General features: G+C 50.2%; 20 non-coding genes across 20 annotated transcripts; all 20 read right to left on the bottom strand.

The window, feature by feature from the left end:
• Positions 1 to 102: 102 nt before the first annotated feature.
• On the bottom strand, positions 103 to 175 carry Trnaa-agc (transfer RNA alanine (anticodon AGC)). The gene has a single exon. It is a non-coding gene; the product is annotated as a tRNA-Ala (tRNA).
• A 423-nt stretch (positions 176 to 598) lies between these two features.
• Positions 599 to 671, bottom strand: Trnaa-ugc (transfer RNA alanine (anticodon UGC)). The gene has a single exon. It is a non-coding gene; the product is annotated as a tRNA-Ala (tRNA).
• A 1,013-nt stretch (positions 672 to 1,684) lies between these two features.
• On the bottom strand, positions 1,685 to 1,757 carry Trnaa-agc (transfer RNA alanine (anticodon AGC)). The gene has a single exon. It is a non-coding gene; the product is annotated as a tRNA-Ala (tRNA).
• Positions 1,758 to 2,180: 423 nt separating this feature from the next.
• Positions 2,181 to 2,253, bottom strand: Trnaa-ugc (transfer RNA alanine (anticodon UGC)). The gene has a single exon. It is a non-coding gene; the product is annotated as a tRNA-Ala (tRNA).
• A 1,013-nt stretch (positions 2,254 to 3,266) lies between these two features.
• Trnaa-agc (transfer RNA alanine (anticodon AGC)) lies at positions 3,267 to 3,339 on the bottom strand. Its single transcript has one exon. It is a non-coding gene; the product is annotated as a tRNA-Ala (tRNA).
• Positions 3,340 to 3,762: 423 nt separating this feature from the next.
• Trnaa-ugc (transfer RNA alanine (anticodon UGC)) lies at positions 3,763 to 3,835 on the bottom strand. Its single transcript has one exon. It is a non-coding gene; the product is annotated as a tRNA-Ala (tRNA).
• A 1,013-nt stretch (positions 3,836 to 4,848) lies between these two features.
• Trnaa-agc (transfer RNA alanine (anticodon AGC)) lies at positions 4,849 to 4,921 on the bottom strand. Its single transcript has one exon. It is a non-coding gene; the product is annotated as a tRNA-Ala (tRNA).
• Positions 4,922 to 5,344: 423 nt separating this feature from the next.
• Positions 5,345 to 5,417, bottom strand: Trnaa-ugc (transfer RNA alanine (anticodon UGC)). Its single transcript has one exon. It is a non-coding gene; the product is annotated as a tRNA-Ala (tRNA).
• Positions 5,418 to 6,430: 1,013 nt separating this feature from the next.
• Positions 6,431 to 6,503, bottom strand: Trnaa-agc (transfer RNA alanine (anticodon AGC)). The gene has a single exon. It is a non-coding gene; the product is annotated as a tRNA-Ala (tRNA).
• Positions 6,504 to 6,926: 423 nt separating this feature from the next.
• Trnaa-ugc (transfer RNA alanine (anticodon UGC)) lies at positions 6,927 to 6,999 on the bottom strand. The gene has a single exon. It is a non-coding gene; the product is annotated as a tRNA-Ala (tRNA).
• A 1,013-nt stretch (positions 7,000 to 8,012) lies between these two features.
• Trnaa-agc (transfer RNA alanine (anticodon AGC)) lies at positions 8,013 to 8,085 on the bottom strand. Its single transcript has one exon. It is a non-coding gene; the product is annotated as a tRNA-Ala (tRNA).
• Positions 8,086 to 8,508: 423 nt separating this feature from the next.
• Positions 8,509 to 8,581, bottom strand: Trnaa-ugc (transfer RNA alanine (anticodon UGC)). The gene has a single exon. It is a non-coding gene; the product is annotated as a tRNA-Ala (tRNA).
• Positions 8,582 to 9,593: 1,012 nt separating this feature from the next.
• On the bottom strand, positions 9,594 to 9,666 carry Trnaa-agc (transfer RNA alanine (anticodon AGC)). Its single transcript has one exon. It is a non-coding gene; the product is annotated as a tRNA-Ala (tRNA).
• A 423-nt stretch (positions 9,667 to 10,089) lies between these two features.
• Trnaa-ugc (transfer RNA alanine (anticodon UGC)) lies at positions 10,090 to 10,162 on the bottom strand. Its single transcript has one exon. It is a non-coding gene; the product is annotated as a tRNA-Ala (tRNA).
• Positions 10,163 to 11,175: 1,013 nt separating this feature from the next.
• On the bottom strand, positions 11,176 to 11,248 carry Trnaa-agc (transfer RNA alanine (anticodon AGC)). The gene has a single exon. It is a non-coding gene; the product is annotated as a tRNA-Ala (tRNA).
• A 423-nt stretch (positions 11,249 to 11,671) lies between these two features.
• Positions 11,672 to 11,744, bottom strand: Trnaa-ugc (transfer RNA alanine (anticodon UGC)). Its single transcript has one exon. It is a non-coding gene; the product is annotated as a tRNA-Ala (tRNA).
• A 1,013-nt stretch (positions 11,745 to 12,757) lies between these two features.
• On the bottom strand, positions 12,758 to 12,830 carry Trnaa-agc (transfer RNA alanine (anticodon AGC)). The gene has a single exon. It is a non-coding gene; the product is annotated as a tRNA-Ala (tRNA).
• Positions 12,831 to 13,253: 423 nt separating this feature from the next.
• Trnaa-ugc (transfer RNA alanine (anticodon UGC)) lies at positions 13,254 to 13,326 on the bottom strand. The gene has a single exon. It is a non-coding gene; the product is annotated as a tRNA-Ala (tRNA).
• Positions 13,327 to 14,339: 1,013 nt separating this feature from the next.
• On the bottom strand, positions 14,340 to 14,412 carry Trnaa-agc (transfer RNA alanine (anticodon AGC)). The gene has a single exon. It is a non-coding gene; the product is annotated as a tRNA-Ala (tRNA).
• A 423-nt stretch (positions 14,413 to 14,835) lies between these two features.
• Positions 14,836 to 14,908, bottom strand: Trnaa-ugc (transfer RNA alanine (anticodon UGC)). Its single transcript has one exon. It is a non-coding gene; the product is annotated as a tRNA-Ala (tRNA).
• Between the last annotated feature and the right edge of the window lie 553 nt (positions 14,909 to 15,461).

The raw sequence follows: 15,461 nt of genomic DNA on the forward strand, positions 1-15,461 counted from the left end.
TGTTGCTGCTAATCGTTCGCTCGTATCTGCCTAGACACATTTGCTGGCTGTGAATTATTTCACTTGCATGGCAGTGTGCGCATGTTGGTGTGTTAAAAATTCTGGAGACGCTGGGTATCGATCCCAGTACCTCTCGCATGCTAAGCGAGCGCTCTACCATCTGAGCTACGCCCCCTGATGACGGATAGTGCTACATACAACCATATCAATATCACAGACCCTTGCACTCCCATTATTCCGCAGACAAACACTACTCTCAATGTGTCCGTGAGGGTGTCTTTCAGGTTTCCTGCATTCTGTATCGAATCGTAGTTGGCCAAAATTAAAGTGGCACGCACAACGTCGAAAATAGCGTTCGGCCACCGCTCTGAGTAAGACGAACGTGTTGTCCACACTCTAGACTTCATTGAGGTTAGGCCGTTATACCTAAGACAGATTTGCACTCGATGACACCTCGACAACAGCCGGTCCTCACATTCACGTCTTGCTCTCCTTACGTCAGTATACATCATATGAGTCTGTGACGCTGGCTTTGCAACATCTTGCGTGTCTTTAGGCTCGCCGCGACCAACACTTACCATGCACTGTCCACGAAACATGGAGGCGCCGGGGCTTGAACCCGGGACCTTTCACATGCAAAGCGAACGCTCTACCAACTGAGCTACGCCCCCAAGCGCAACAAAGCTGCGCTGTTTTCCATCCTTTGCTACTCTGATGTGCGCGGACATGATGGTTGGTTGGTTTATAGGGGCGAAGGGACCAGTGTACAAAGGCGCGATCACGTTCATATGCACAAGAGTTCCAAGTAGTTTCGATGCTCTGGTATTACGACTACAAATTCCGTCTGTATTTAAAGTCTTAAATTGAAAGGACAGTCACAAATTGCTCCGTTTTCACTCCTTGTCGACAATCACACAGCGCCTGAGGTAACAAGCACATCTGAAGCCCCATTGTGCACTCGACTGTTGATGCCAACTCACTGCCGCGCACTTTACTACTGTGTACCACTCTTGTCGTCCAACTGCAAAAGACTGGGCCACAACAAGCTTCCGCGTCTCCATTGCACTGCGCAAACTACGAAACGCTCCCCAAACATTGCACTCACCCATGCAGACGACTTTTCCGACTTTACACGACGCTCACGCAACGCTCACGCTAGTGACAGCCTTATTTAGAGCTTGACGTCGCACCCAAGCGAGTGAGCACATTTCGCCTACGGCTTAGGCCGCCCAACTAGTGTGGCTGCTCGGTCTCTGCAGGCAGCAAGGGGCTGCAAACTTCCCGTGTTCGCGCCTATGTCACCTCCGCTTGCTTGTCAGAGACAGAGTGTCGCAAAACATACAACTCACTCCATGAATTGATTGCTACGGCATCTGTCATCAGCAGTCATAACTAGCAACACCAGTAGCAGCCGACTGCACGTAAAGAATGGGAATGTGCAGTGGGATTTTTGTGAACTCGGCGCAAGGCAGATCTTTCCGACATAGGTTTGAGAATCTTAAGGGAAGACTCGTACTGGTTCTAAATTAAGTATAGGGCTGGGAGGAGGGTGGTTCCTGCGCGTTACAGCACGCTTGCCAATTGTTGCTGCTAATCGTTCGCTCGTATCTGCCTAGACACATTTGCTGGCTGTGAATTATTTCACTTGCATGGCAGTGTGCGCATGTTGGTGTGTTAAAAATTCTGGAGACGCTGGGTATCGATCCCAGTACCTCTCGCATGCTAAGCGAGCGCTCTACCATCTGAGCTACGCCCCCTGATGACGGATAGTGCTACATACAACCATATCAATATCACAGACCCTTGCACTCCCATTATTCCGCAGACAAACACTACTCTCAATGTGTCCGTGAGGGTGTCTTTCAGGTTTCCTGCATTCTGTATCGAATCGTAGTTGGCCAAAATTAAAGTGGCACGCACAACGTCGAAAATAGCGTTCGGCCACCGCTCTGAGTAAGACGAACGTGTTGTCCACACTCTAGACTTCATTGAGGTTAGGCCGTTATACCTAAGACAGATTTGCACTCGATGACACCTCGACAACAGCCGGTCCTCACATTCACGTCTTGCTCTCCTTACGTCAGTATACATCATATGAGTCTGTGACGCTGGCTTTGCAACATCTTGCGTGTCTTTAGGCTCGCCGCGACCAACACTTACCATGCACTGTCCACGAAACATGGAGGCGCCGGGGCTTGAACCCGGGACCTTTCACATGCAAAGCGAACGCTCTACCAACTGAGCTACGCCCCCAAGCGCAACAAAGCTGCGCTGTTTTCCATCCTTTGCTACTCTGATGTGCGCGGACATGATGGTTGGTTGGTTTATAGGGGCGAAGGGACCAGTGTACAAAGGCGCGATCACGTTCATATGCACAAGAGTTCCAAGTAGTTTCGATGCTCTGGTATTACGACTACAAATTCCGTCTGTATTTAAAGTCTTAAATTGAAAGGACAGTCACAAATTGCTCCGTTTTCACTCCTTGTCGACAATCACACAGCGCCTGAGGTAACAAGCACATCTGAAGCCCCATTGTGCACTCGACTGTTGATGCCAACTCACTGCCGCGCACTTTACTACTGTGTACCACTCTTGTCGTCCAACTGCAAAAGACTGGGCCACAACAAGCTTCCGCGTCTCCATTGCACTGCGCAAACTACGAAACGCTCCCCAAACATTGCACTCACCCATGCAGACGACTTTTCCGACTTTACACGACGCTCACGCAACGCTCACGCTAGTGACAGCCTTATTTAGAGCTTGACGTCGCACCCAAGCGAGTGAGCACATTTCGCCTACGGCTTAGGCCGCCCAACTAGTGTGGCTGCTCGGTCTCTGCAGGCAGCAAGGGGCTGCAAACTTCCCGTGTTCGCGCCTATGTCACCTCCGCTTGCTTGTCAGAGACAGAGTGTCGCAAAACATACAACTCACTCCATGAATTGATTGCTACGGCATCTGTCATCAGCAGTCATAACTAGCAACACCAGTAGCAGCCGACTGCACGTAAAGAATGGGAATGTGCAGTGGGATTTTTGTGAACTCGGCGCAAGGCAGATCTTTCCGACATAGGTTTGAGAATCTTAAGGGAAGACTCGTACTGGTTCTAAATTAAGTATAGGGCTGGGAGGAGGGTGGTTCCTGCGCGTAACAGCACGCTTGCCAATTGTTGCTGCTAATCGTTCGCTCGTATCTGCCTAGACACATTTGCTGGCTGTGAATTATTTCACTTGCATGGCAGTGTGCGCATGTTGGTGTGTTAAAAATTCTGGAGACGCTGGGTATCGATCCCAGTACCTCTCGCATGCTAAGCGAGCGCTCTACCATCTGAGCTACGCCCCCTGATGACGGATAGTGCTACATACAACCATATCAATATCACAGACCCTTGCACTCCCATTATTCCGCAGACAAACACTACTCTCAATGTGTCCGTGAGGGTGTCTTTCAGGTTTCCTGCATTCTGTATCGAATCGTAGTTGGCCAAAATTAAAGTGGCACGCACAACGTCGAAAATAGCGTTCGGCCACCGCTCTGAGTAAGACGAACGTGTTGTCCACACTCTAGACTTCATTGAGGTTAGGCCGTTATACCTAAGACAGATTTGCACTCGATGACACCTCGACAACAGCCGGTCCTCACATTCACGTCTTGCTCTCCTTACGTCAGTATACATCATATGAGTCTGTGACGCTGGCTTTGCAACATCTTGCGTGTCTTTAGGCTCGCCGCGACCAACACTTACCATGCACTGTCCACGAAACATGGAGGCGCCGGGGCTTGAACCCGGGACCTTTCACATGCAAAGCGAACGCTCTACCAACTGAGCTACGCCCCCAAGCGCAACAAAGCTGCGCTGTTTTCCATCCTTTGCTACTCTGATGTGCGCGGACATGATGGTTGGTTGGTTTATAGGGGCGAAGGGACCAGTGTACAAAGGCGCGATCACGTTCATATGCACAAGAGTTCCAAGTAGTTTCGATGCTCTGGTATTACGACTACAAATTCCGTCTGTATTTAAAGTCTTAAATTGAAAGGACAGTCACAAATTGCTCCGTTTTCACTCCTTGTCGACAATCACACAGCGCCTGAGGTAACAAGCACATCTGAAGCCCCATTGTGCACTCGACTGTTGATGCCAACTCACTGCCGCGCACTTTACTACTGTGTACCACTCTTGTCGTCCAACTGCAAAAGACTGGGCCACAACAAGCTTCCGCGTCTCCATTGCACTGCGCAAACTACGAAACGCTCCCCAAACATTGCACTCACCCATGCAGACGACTTTTCCGACTTTACACGACGCTCACGCAACGCTCACGCTAGTGACAGCCTTATTTAGAGCTTGACGTCGCACCCAAGCGAGTGAGCACATTTCGCCTACGGCTTAGGCCGCCCAACTAGTGTGGCTGCTCGGTCTCTGCAGGCAGCAAGGGGCTGCAAACTTCCCGTGTTCGCGCCTATGTCACCTCCGCTTGCTTGTCAGAGACAGAGTGTCGCAAAACATACAACTCACTCCATGAATTGATTGCTACGGCATCTGTCATCAGCAGTCATAACTAGCAACACCAGTAGCAGCCGACTGCACGTAAAGAATGGGAATGTGCAGTGGGATTTTTGTGAACTCGGCGCAAGGCAGATCTTTCCGACATAGGTTTGAGAATCTTAAGGGAAGACTCGTACTGGTTCTAAATTAAGTATAGGGCTGGGAGGAGGGTGGTTCCTGCGCGTTACAGCACGCTTGCCAATTGTTGCTGCTAATCGTTCGCTCGTATCTGCCTAGACACATTTGCTGGCTGTGAATTATTTCACTTGCATGGCAGTGTGCGCATGTTGGTGTGTTAAAAATTCTGGAGACGCTGGGTATCGATCCCAGTACCTCTCGCATGCTAAGCGAGCGCTCTACCATCTGAGCTACGCCCCCTGATGACGGATAGTGCTACATACAACCATATCAATATCACAGACCCTTGCACTCCCATTATTCCGCAGACAAACACTACTCTCAATGTGTCCGTGAGGGTGTCTTTCAGGTTTCCTGCATTCTGTATCGAATCGTAGTTGGCCAAAATTAAAGTGGCACGCACAACGTCGAAAATAGCGTTCGGCCACCGCTCTGAGTAAGACGAACGTGTTGTCCACACTCTAGACTTCATTGAGGTTAGGCCGTTATACCTAAGACAGATTTGCACTCGATGACACCTCGACAACAGCCGGTCCTCACATTCACGTCTTGCTCTCCTTACGTCAGTATACATCATATGAGTCTGTGACGCTGGCTTTGCAACATCTTGCGTGTCTTTAGGCTCGCCGCGACCAACACTTACCATGCACTGTCCACGAAACATGGAGGCGCCGGGGCTTGAACCCGGGACCTTTCACATGCAAAGCGAACGCTCTACCAACTGAGCTACGCCCCCAAGCGCAACAAAGCTGCGCTGTTTTCCATCCTTTGCTACTCTGATGTGCGCGGACATGATGGTTGGTTGGTTTATAGGGGCGAAGGGACCAGTGTACAAAGGCGCGATCACGTTCATATGCACAAGAGTTCCAAGTAGTTTCGATGCTCTGGTATTACGACTACAAATTCCGTCTGTATTTAAAGTCTTAAATTGAAAGGACAGTCACAAATTGCTCCGTTTTCACTCCTTGTCGACAATCACACAGCGCCTGAGGTAACAAGCACATCTGAAGCCCCATTGTGCACTCGACTGTTGATGCCAACTCACTGCCGCGCACTTTACTACTGTGTACCACTCTTGTCGTCCAACTGCAAAAGACTGGGCCACAACAAGCTTCCGCGTCTCCATTGCACTGCGCAAACTACGAAACGCTCCCCAAACATTGCACTCACCCATGCAGACGACTTTTCCGACTTTACACGACGCTCACGCAACGCTCACGCTAGTGACAGCCTTATTTAGAGCTTGACGTCGCACCCAAGCGAGTGAGCACATTTCGCCTACGGCTTAGGCCGCCCAACTAGTGTGGCTGCTCGGTCTCTGCAGGCAGCAAGGGGCTGCAAACTTCCCGTGTTCGCGCCTATGTCACCTCCGCTTGCTTGTCAGAGACAGAGTGTCGCAAAACATACAACTCACTCCATGAATTGATTGCTACGGCATCTGTCATCAGCAGTCATAACTAGCAACACCAGTAGCAGCCGACTGCACGTAAAGAATGGGAATGTGCAGTGGGATTTTTGTGAACTCGGCGCAAGGCAGATCTTTCCGACATAGGTTTGAGAATCTTAAGGGAAGACTCGTACTGGTTCTAAATTAAGTATAGGGCTGGGAGGAGGGTGGTTCCTGCGCGTAACAGCACGCTTGCCAATTGTTGCTGCTAATCGTTCGCTCGTATCTGCCTAGACACATTTGCTGGCTGTGAATTATTTCACTTGCATGGCAGTGTGCGCATGTTGGTGTGTTAAAAATTCTGGAGACGCTGGGTATCGATCCCAGTACCTCTCGCATGCTAAGCGAGCGCTCTACCATCTGAGCTACGCCCCCTGATGACGGATAGTGCTACATACAACCATATCAATATCACAGACCCTTGCACTCCCATTATTCCGCAGACAAACACTACTCTCAATGTGTCCGTGAGGGTGTCTTTCAGGTTTCCTGCATTCTGTATCGAATCGTAGTTGGCCAAAATTAAAGTGGCACGCACAACGTCGAAAATAGCGTTCGGCCACCGCTCTGAGTAAGACGAACGTGTTGTCCACACTCTAGACTTCATTGAGGTTAGGCCGTTATACCTAAGACAGATTTGCACTCGATGACACCTCGACAACAGCCGGTCCTCACATTCACGTCTTGCTCTCCTTACGTCAGTATACATCATATGAGTCTGTGACGCTGGCTTTGCAACATCTTGCGTGTCTTTAGGCTCGCCGCGACCAACACTTACCATGCACTGTCCACGAAACATGGAGGCGCCGGGGCTTGAACCCGGGACCTTTCACATGCAAAGCGAACGCTCTACCAACTGAGCTACGCCCCCAAGCGCAACAAAGCTGCGCTGTTTTCCATCCTTTGCTACTCTGATGTGCGCGGACATGATGGTTGGTTGGTTTATAGGGGCGAAGGGACCAGTGTACAAAGGCGCGATCACGTTCATATGCACAAGAGTTCCAAGTAGTTTCGATGCTCTGGTATTACGACTACAAATTCCGTCTGTATTTAAAGTCTTAAATTGAAAGGACAGTCACAAATTGCTCCGTTTTCACTCCTTGTCGACAATCACACAGCGCCTGAGGTAACAAGCACATCTGAAGCCCCATTGTGCACTCGACTGTTGATGCCAACTCACTGCCGCGCACTTTACTACTGTGTACCACTCTTGTCGTCCAACTGCAAAAGACTGGGCCACAACAAGCTTCCGCGTCTCCATTGCACTGCGCAAACTACGAAACGCTCCCCAAACATTGCACTCACCCATGCAGACGACTTTTCCGACTTTACACGACGCTCACGCAACGCTCACGCTAGTGACAGCCTTATTTAGAGCTTGACGTCGCACCCAAGCGAGTGAGCACATTTCGCCTACGGCTTAGGCCGCCCAACTAGTGTGGCTGCTCGGTCTCTGCAGGCAGCAAGGGGCTGCAAACTTCCCGTGTTCGCGCCTATGTCACCTCCGCTTGCTTGTCAGAGACAGAGTGTCGCAAAACATACAACTCACTCCATGAATTGATTGCTACGGCATCTGTCATCAGCAGTCATAACTAGCAACACCAGTAGCAGCCGACTGCACGTAAAGAATGGGAATGTGCAGTGGGATTTTTGTGAACTCGGCGCAAGGCAGATCTTTCCGACATAGGTTTGAGAATCTTAAGGGAAGACTCGTACTGGTTCTAAATTAAGTATAGGGCTGGGAGGAGGGTGGTTCCTGCGCGTAACAGCACGCTTGCCAATTGTTGCTGCTAATCGTTCGCTCGTATCTGCCTAGACACATTTGCTGGCTGTGAATTATTTCACTTGCATGGCAGTGTGCGCATGTTGGTGTGTTAAAAATTCTGGAGACGCTGGGTATCGATCCCAGTACCTCTCGCATGCTAAGCGAGCGCTCTACCATCTGAGCTACGCCCCCTGATGACGGATAGTGCTACATACAACCATATCAATATCACAGACCCTTGCACTCCCATTATTCCGCAGACAAACACTACTCTCAATGTGTCCGTGAGGGTGTCTTTCAGGTTTCCTGCATTCTGTATCGAATCGTAGTTGGCCAAAATTAAAGTGGCACGCACAACGTCGAAAATAGCGTTCGGCCACCGCTCTGAGTAAGACGAACGTGTTGTCCACACTCTAGACTTCATTGAGGTTAGGCCGTTATACCTAAGACAGATTTGCACTCGATGACACCTCGACAACAGCCGGTCCTCACATTCACGTCTTGCTCTCCTTACGTCAGTATACATCATATGAGTCTGTGACGCTGGCTTTGCAACATCTTGCGTGTCTTTAGGCTCGCCGCGACCAACACTTACCATGCACTGTCCACAAAACATGGAGGCGCCGGGGCTTGAACCCGGGACCTTTCACATGCAAAGCGAACGCTCTACCAACTGAGCTACGCCCCCAAGCGCAACAAAGCTGCGCTGTTTTCCATCCTTTGCTACTCTGATGTGCGCGGACATGATGGTTGGTTGGTTTATAGGGGCGAAGGGACCAGTGTACAAAGGCGCGATCACGTTCATATGCACAAGAGTTCCAAGTAGTTTCGATGCTCTGGTATTACGACTACAAATTCCGTCTGTATTTAAAGTCTTAAATTGAAAGGACAGTCACAAATTGCTCCGTTTTCACTCCTTGTCGACAATCACACAGCGCCTGAGGTAACAAGCACATCTGAAGCCCCATTGTGCACTCGACTGTTGATGCCAACTCACTGCCGCGCACTTTACTACTGTGTACCACTCTTGTCGTCCAACTGCAAAAGACTGGGCCACAACAAGCTTCCGCGTCTCCATTGCACTGCGCAAACTACGAAACGCTCCCCAAACATTGCACTCACCCATGCAGACGACTTTTCCGACTTTACACGACGCTCACGCAACGCTCACGCTAGTGACAGCCTTATTTAGAGCTTGACGTCGCACCCAAGCGAGTGAGCACATTTCGCCTACGGCTTAGGCCGCCCAACTAGTGTGGCTGCTCGGTCTCTGCAGGCAGCAAGGGGCTGCAAACTTCCCGTGTTCGCGCCTATGTCACCTCCGCTTGCTTGTCAGAGACAGAGTGTCGCAAAACATACAACTCACTCCATGAATTGATTGCTACGGCATCTGTCATCAGCAGTCATAACTAGCAACACCAGTAGCAGCCGACTGCACGTAAAGAATGGGAATGTGCAGTGGGATTTTTGTGAACTCGGCGCAAGGCAGATTTTCCGACATAGGTTTGAGAATCTTAAGGGAAGACTCGTACTGGTTCTAAATTAAGTATAGGGCTGGGAGGAGGGTGGTTCCTGCGCGTAACAGCACGCTTGCCAATTGTTGCTGCTAATCGTTCGCTCGTATCTGCCTAGACACATTTGCTGGCTGTGAATTATTTCACTTGCATGGCAGTGTGCGCATGTTGGTGTGTTAAAAATTCTGGAGACGCTGGGTATCGATCCCAGTACCTCTCGCATGCTAAGCGAGCGCTCTACCATCTGAGCTACGCCCCCTGATGACGGATAGTGCTACATACAACCATATCAATATCACAGACCCTTGCACTCCCATTATTCCGCAGACAAACACTACTCTCAATGTGTCCGTGAGGGTGTCTTTCAGGTTTCCTGCATTCTGTATCGAATCGTAGTTGGCCAAAATTAAAGTGGCACGCACAACGTCGAAAATAGCGTTCGGCCACCGCTCTGAGTAAGACGAACGTGTTGTCCACACTCTAGACTTCATTGAGGTTAGGCCGTTATACCTAAGACAGATTTGCACTCGATGACACCTCGACAACAGCCGGTCCTCACATTCACGTCTTGCTCTCCTTACGTCAGTATACATCATATGAGTCTGTGACGCTGGCTTTGCAACATCTTGCGTGTCTTTAGGCTCGCCGCGACCAACACTTACCATGCACTGTCCACGAAACATGGAGGCGCCGGGGCTTGAACCCGGGACCTTTCACATGCAAAGCGAACGCTCTACCAACTGAGCTACGCCCCCAAGCGCAACAAAGCTGCGCTGTTTTCCATCCTTTGCTACTCTGATGTGCGCGGACATGATGGTTGGTTGGTTTATAGGGGCGAAGGGACCAGTGTACAAAGGCGCGATCACGTTCATATGCACAAGAGTTCCAAGTAGTTTCGATGCTCTGGTATTACGACTACAAATTCCGTCTGTATTTAAAGTCTTAAATTGAAAGGACAGTCACAAATTGCTCCGTTTTCACTCCTTGTCGACAATCACACAGCGCCTGAGGTAACAAGCACATCTGAAGCCCCATTGTGCACTCGACTGTTGATGCCAACTCACTGCCGCGCACTTTACTACTGTGTACCACTCTTGTCGTCCAACTGCAAAAGACTGGGCCACAACAAGCTTCCGCGTCTCCATTGCACTGCGCAAACTACGAAACGCTCCCCAAACATTGCACTCACCCATGCAGACGACTTTTCCGACTTTACACGACGCTCACGCAACGCTCACGCTAGTGACAGCCTTATTTAGAGCTTGACGTCGCACCCAAGCGAGTGAGCACATTTCGCCTACGGCTTAGGCCGCCCAACTAGTGTGGCTGCTCGGTCTCTGCAGGCAGCAAGGGGCTGCAAACTTCCCGTGTTCGCGCCTATGTCACCTCCGCTTGCTTGTCAGAGACAGAGTGTCGCAAAACATACAACTCACTCCATGAATTGATTGCTACGGCATCTGTCATCAGCAGTCATAACTAGCAACACCAGTAGCAGCCGACTGCACGTAAAGAATGGGAATGTGCAGTGGGATTTTTGTGAACTCGGCGCAAGGCAGATCTTTCCGACATAGGTTTGAGAATCTTAAGGGAAGACTCGTACTGGTTCTAAATTAAGTATAGGGCTGGGAGGAGGGTGGTTCCTGCGCGTTACAGCACGCTTGCCAATTGTTGCTGCTAATCGTTCGCTCGTATCTGCCTAGACACATTTGCTGGCTGTGAATTATTTCACTTGCATGGCAGTGTGCGCATGTTGGTGTGTTAAAAATTCTGGAGACGCTGGGTATCGATCCCAGTACCTCTCGCATGCTAAGCGAGCGCTCTACCATCTGAGCTACGCCCCCTGATGACGGATAGTGCTACATACAACCATATCAATATCACAGACCCTTGCACTCCCATTATTCCGCAGACAAACACTACTCTCAATGTGTCCGTGAGGGTGTCTTTCAGGTTTCCTGCATTCTGTATCGAATCGTAGTTGGCCAAAATTAAAGTGGCACGCACAACGTCGAAAATAGCGTTCGGCCACCGCTCTGAGTAAGACGAACGTGTTGTCCACACTCTAGACTTCATTGAGGTTAGGCCGTTATACCTAAGACAGATTTGCACTCGATGACACCTCGACAACAGCCGGTCCTCACATTCACGTCTTGCTCTCCTTACGTCAGTATACATCATATGAGTCTGTGACGCTGGCTTTGCAACATCTAGCGTGTCTTTATGCTCGCCGCGACCAACACTTACCATGCACTGTCCACAAAACATGGAGGCGCCGGGGCTTGAACGCGGGACCTTTCACATGCAAAGCGAACGCTCTACCAACTGAGCTACGCCCCCAAGCGCAACAAAGCTGCGCTGTTTTCCATCCTTTGCTACTCTGATGTGCGCGGACATGATGGTTGGTTGGTTTATAGGGGCGAAGGGACCAGTGTACAAAGGCGCGATCACGTTCATATGCACAAGAGTTCCAAGTAGTTTCGATGCTCTGGTATTACGACTACAAATTCCGTGTGTATTTAAAGTCTTAAATTGAAAGGACAGTCACAAATTGCTCCGTTTTCACTCCTTGTCGACAATCACACAGCGCCTGAGGTAACAAGCACATCTGAAGCCCCATTGTGCACTCGACTGTTGATGCCAACTCACTGCCGCGCACTTTACTACTGTGTACCACTCTTGTCGTCCAACTGCAAAAGACTGGGCCACAACAAGCTTCCGCGTCTCCATTGCACTGCGCAAACTACGAAACGCTCCCCAAACATTGCACTCACCCATGCAGACGACTTTTCCGACTTTACACGACGCTCACGCAACGCTCACGCTAGTGACAGCCTTATTTAGAGCTTGACGTCGCACCCAAGCGAGTGAGCACATTTCGCCTACGGCTTAGGCCGCCCAACTAGTGTGGCTGCTCGGTCTCTGCAGGCAGCAAGGGGCTGCAAACTTCCCGTGTTCGCGCCTATGTCACCTCCGCTTGCTTGTCAGAGACAGAGTGTCGCAAAACATACAACTCACTCCATGAATTGATTGCTACGGCATCTGTCATCAGCAGTCATAACTAGCAACACCAGTAGCAGCCGACTGCACGTAAAGAATGGGAATGTGCAGTGGGATTTTTGTGAACTCGGCGCAAGGCAGATCTTTCCGACATAGGTTTGAGAATCTTAAGGGAAGACTCGTACTGGTTCTAAATTAAGTATAGGGCTGGGAGGAGGGTGGTTCCTGCGCGTAACAGCACGCTTGCCAATTGTTGCTGCTAATCGTTCGCTCGTATCTGCCTAGACACATTTGCTGGCTGTGAATTATTTCACTTGCATGGCAGTGTGCGCATGTTGGTGTGTTAAAAATTCTGGAGACGCTGGGTATCGATCCCAGTACCTCTCGCATGCTAAGCGAGCGCTCTACCATCTGAGCTACGCCCCCTGATGACGGATAGTGCTACATACAACCATATCAATATCACAGACCCTTGCACTCCCATTATTCCGCAGACAAACACTACTCTCAATGTGTCCGTGAGGGTGTCTTTCAGGTTTCCTGCATTCTGTATCGAATCGTAGTTGGCCAAAATTAAAGTGGCACGCACAACGTCGAAAATAGCGTTCGGCCACCGCTCTGAGTAAGACGAACGTGTTGTCCACACTCTAGACTTCATTGAGGTTAGGCCGTTATACCTAAGACAGATTTGCACTCGATGACACCTCGACAACAGCCGGTCCTCACATTCACGTCTTGCTCTCCTTACGTCAGTATACATCATATGAGTCTGTGACGCTGGCTTTGCAACATCTTGCGTGTCTTTAGGCTCGCCGCGACCAACACTTACCATGCACTGTCCACGAAACATGGAGGCGCCGGGGCTTGAACCCGGGACCTTTCACATGCAAAGCGAACGCTCTACCAACTGAGCTACGCCCCCAAGCGCAACAAAGCTGCGCTGTTTTCCATCCTTTGCTACTCTGATGTGCGCGGACATGATGGTTGGTTGGTTTATAGGGGCGAAGGGACCAGTGTACAAAGGCGCGATCACGTTCATATGCACAAGAGTTCCAAGTAGTTTCGATGCTCTGGTATTACGACTACAAATTCCGTGTGTATTTAAAGTCTTAAATTGAAAGGACAGTCACAAATTGCTCCGTTTTCACTCCTTGTCGACAATCACACAGCGCCTGAGGTAACAAGCACATCTGAAGCCCCATTGTGCACTCGACTGTTGATGCCAACTCACTGCCGCGCACTTTACTACTGTGTACCACTCTTGTCGTCCAACTGCAAAAGACTGGGCCACAACAAGCTTCCGCGTCTCCATTGCACTGCGCAAACTACGAAACGCTCCCCAAACATTGCACTCACCCATGCAGACGACTTTTCCGACTTTACACGACGCTCACGCAACGCTCACGCTAGTGACAGCCTTATTTAGAGCTTGACGTCGCACCCAAGCGAGTGAGCACATTTCGCCTACGGCTTAGGCCGCCCAACTAGTGTGGCTGCTCGGTCTCTGCAGGCAGCAAGGGGCTGCAAACTTCCCGTGTTCGCGCCTATGTCACCTCCGCTTGCTTGTCAGAGACAGAGTGTCGCAAAACATACAACTCACTCCATGAATTGATTGCTACGGCATCTGTCATCAGCAGTCATAACTAGCAACACCAGTAGCAGCCGACTGCACGTAAAGAATGGGAATGTGCAGTGGGATTTTTGTGAACTCGGCGCAAGGCAGATCTTTCCGACATAGGTTTGAGAATCTTAAGGGAAGACTCGTACTGGTTCTAAATTAAGTATAGGGCTGGGAGGAGGGTGGTTCCTGCGCGTAACAGCACGCTTGCCAATTGTTGCTGCTAATCGTTCGCTCGTATCTGCCTAGACACATTTGCTGGCTGTGAATTATTTCACTTGCATGGCAGTGTGCGCATGTTGGTGTGTTAAAAATTCTGGAGACGCTGGGTATCGATCCCAGTACCTCTCGCATGCTAAGCGAGCGCTCTACCATCTGAGCTACGCCCCCTGATGGCGGATAGTGCTACATACAACCATATCAATATCACAGACCCTTGCACTCCCATTATTCCGCAGACAAACACTACTCTCAATGTGTCCGTGAGGGTGTCTTTCAGGTTTCCTGCATTCTGTATCGAATCGTAGTTGGCCAAAATTAAAGTGGCACGCACAACGTCGAAAATAGCGTTCGGCCACCGCTCTGAGTAAGACGAACGTGTTGTCCACACTCTAGACTTCATTGAGGTTAGGCCGTTATACCTAAGACAGATTTGCACTCGATGACACCTCGACAACAGCCGGTCCTCACATTCACGTCTTGCTCTCCTTACGTCAGTATACATCATATGAGTCTGTGACGCTGGCTTTGCAACATCTTGCGTGTCTTTAGGCTCGCCGCGACCAACACTTACCATGCACTGTCCACGAAACATGGAGGCGCCGGGGCTTGAACCCGGGACCTTTCACATGCAAAGCGAACGCTCTACCAACTGAGCTACGCCCCCAAGCGCAACAAAGCTGCGCTGTTTTCCATCCTTTGCTACTCTGATGTGCGCGGACATGATGGTTGGTTGGTTTATAGGGGCGAAGGGACCAGTGTACAAAGGCGCGATCACGTTCATATGCACAAGAGTTCCAAGTAGTTTCGATGCTCTGGTATTACGACTACAAATTCCGTGTGTATTTAAAGTCTTAAATTGAAAGGACAGTCACAAATTGCTCCGTTTTCACTCCTTGTCGACAATCACACAGCGCCTGAGGTAACAAGCACATCTGAAGCCCCATTGTGCACTCGACTGTTGATGCCAACTCACTGCCGCGCACTTTACTACTGTGTACCACTCTTGTCGTCCAACTGCAAAAGACTGGGCCACAACAAGCTTCCGCGTCTCCATTGCACTGCGCAAACTACGAAACGCTCCCCAAACATTGCACTCACCCATGCAGACGACTTTTCCGACTTTACACGACGCTCACGCAACGCTCACGCTAGTGACAGCCTTATTTAGAGCTTGACGTCGCACCCAAGCGAGTGAGCACATTTCGCCTACGGCTTAG

Source organism: Schistocerca cancellata, unplaced genomic scaffold (genome assembly GCF_023864275.1).
Source record: "Schistocerca cancellata isolate TAMUIC-IGC-003103 unplaced genomic scaffold, iqSchCanc2.1 HiC_scaffold_985, whole genome shotgun sequence".
Lineage (NCBI taxonomy): Eukaryota > Metazoa > Arthropoda > Insecta > Orthoptera > Acrididae > Schistocerca > Schistocerca cancellata.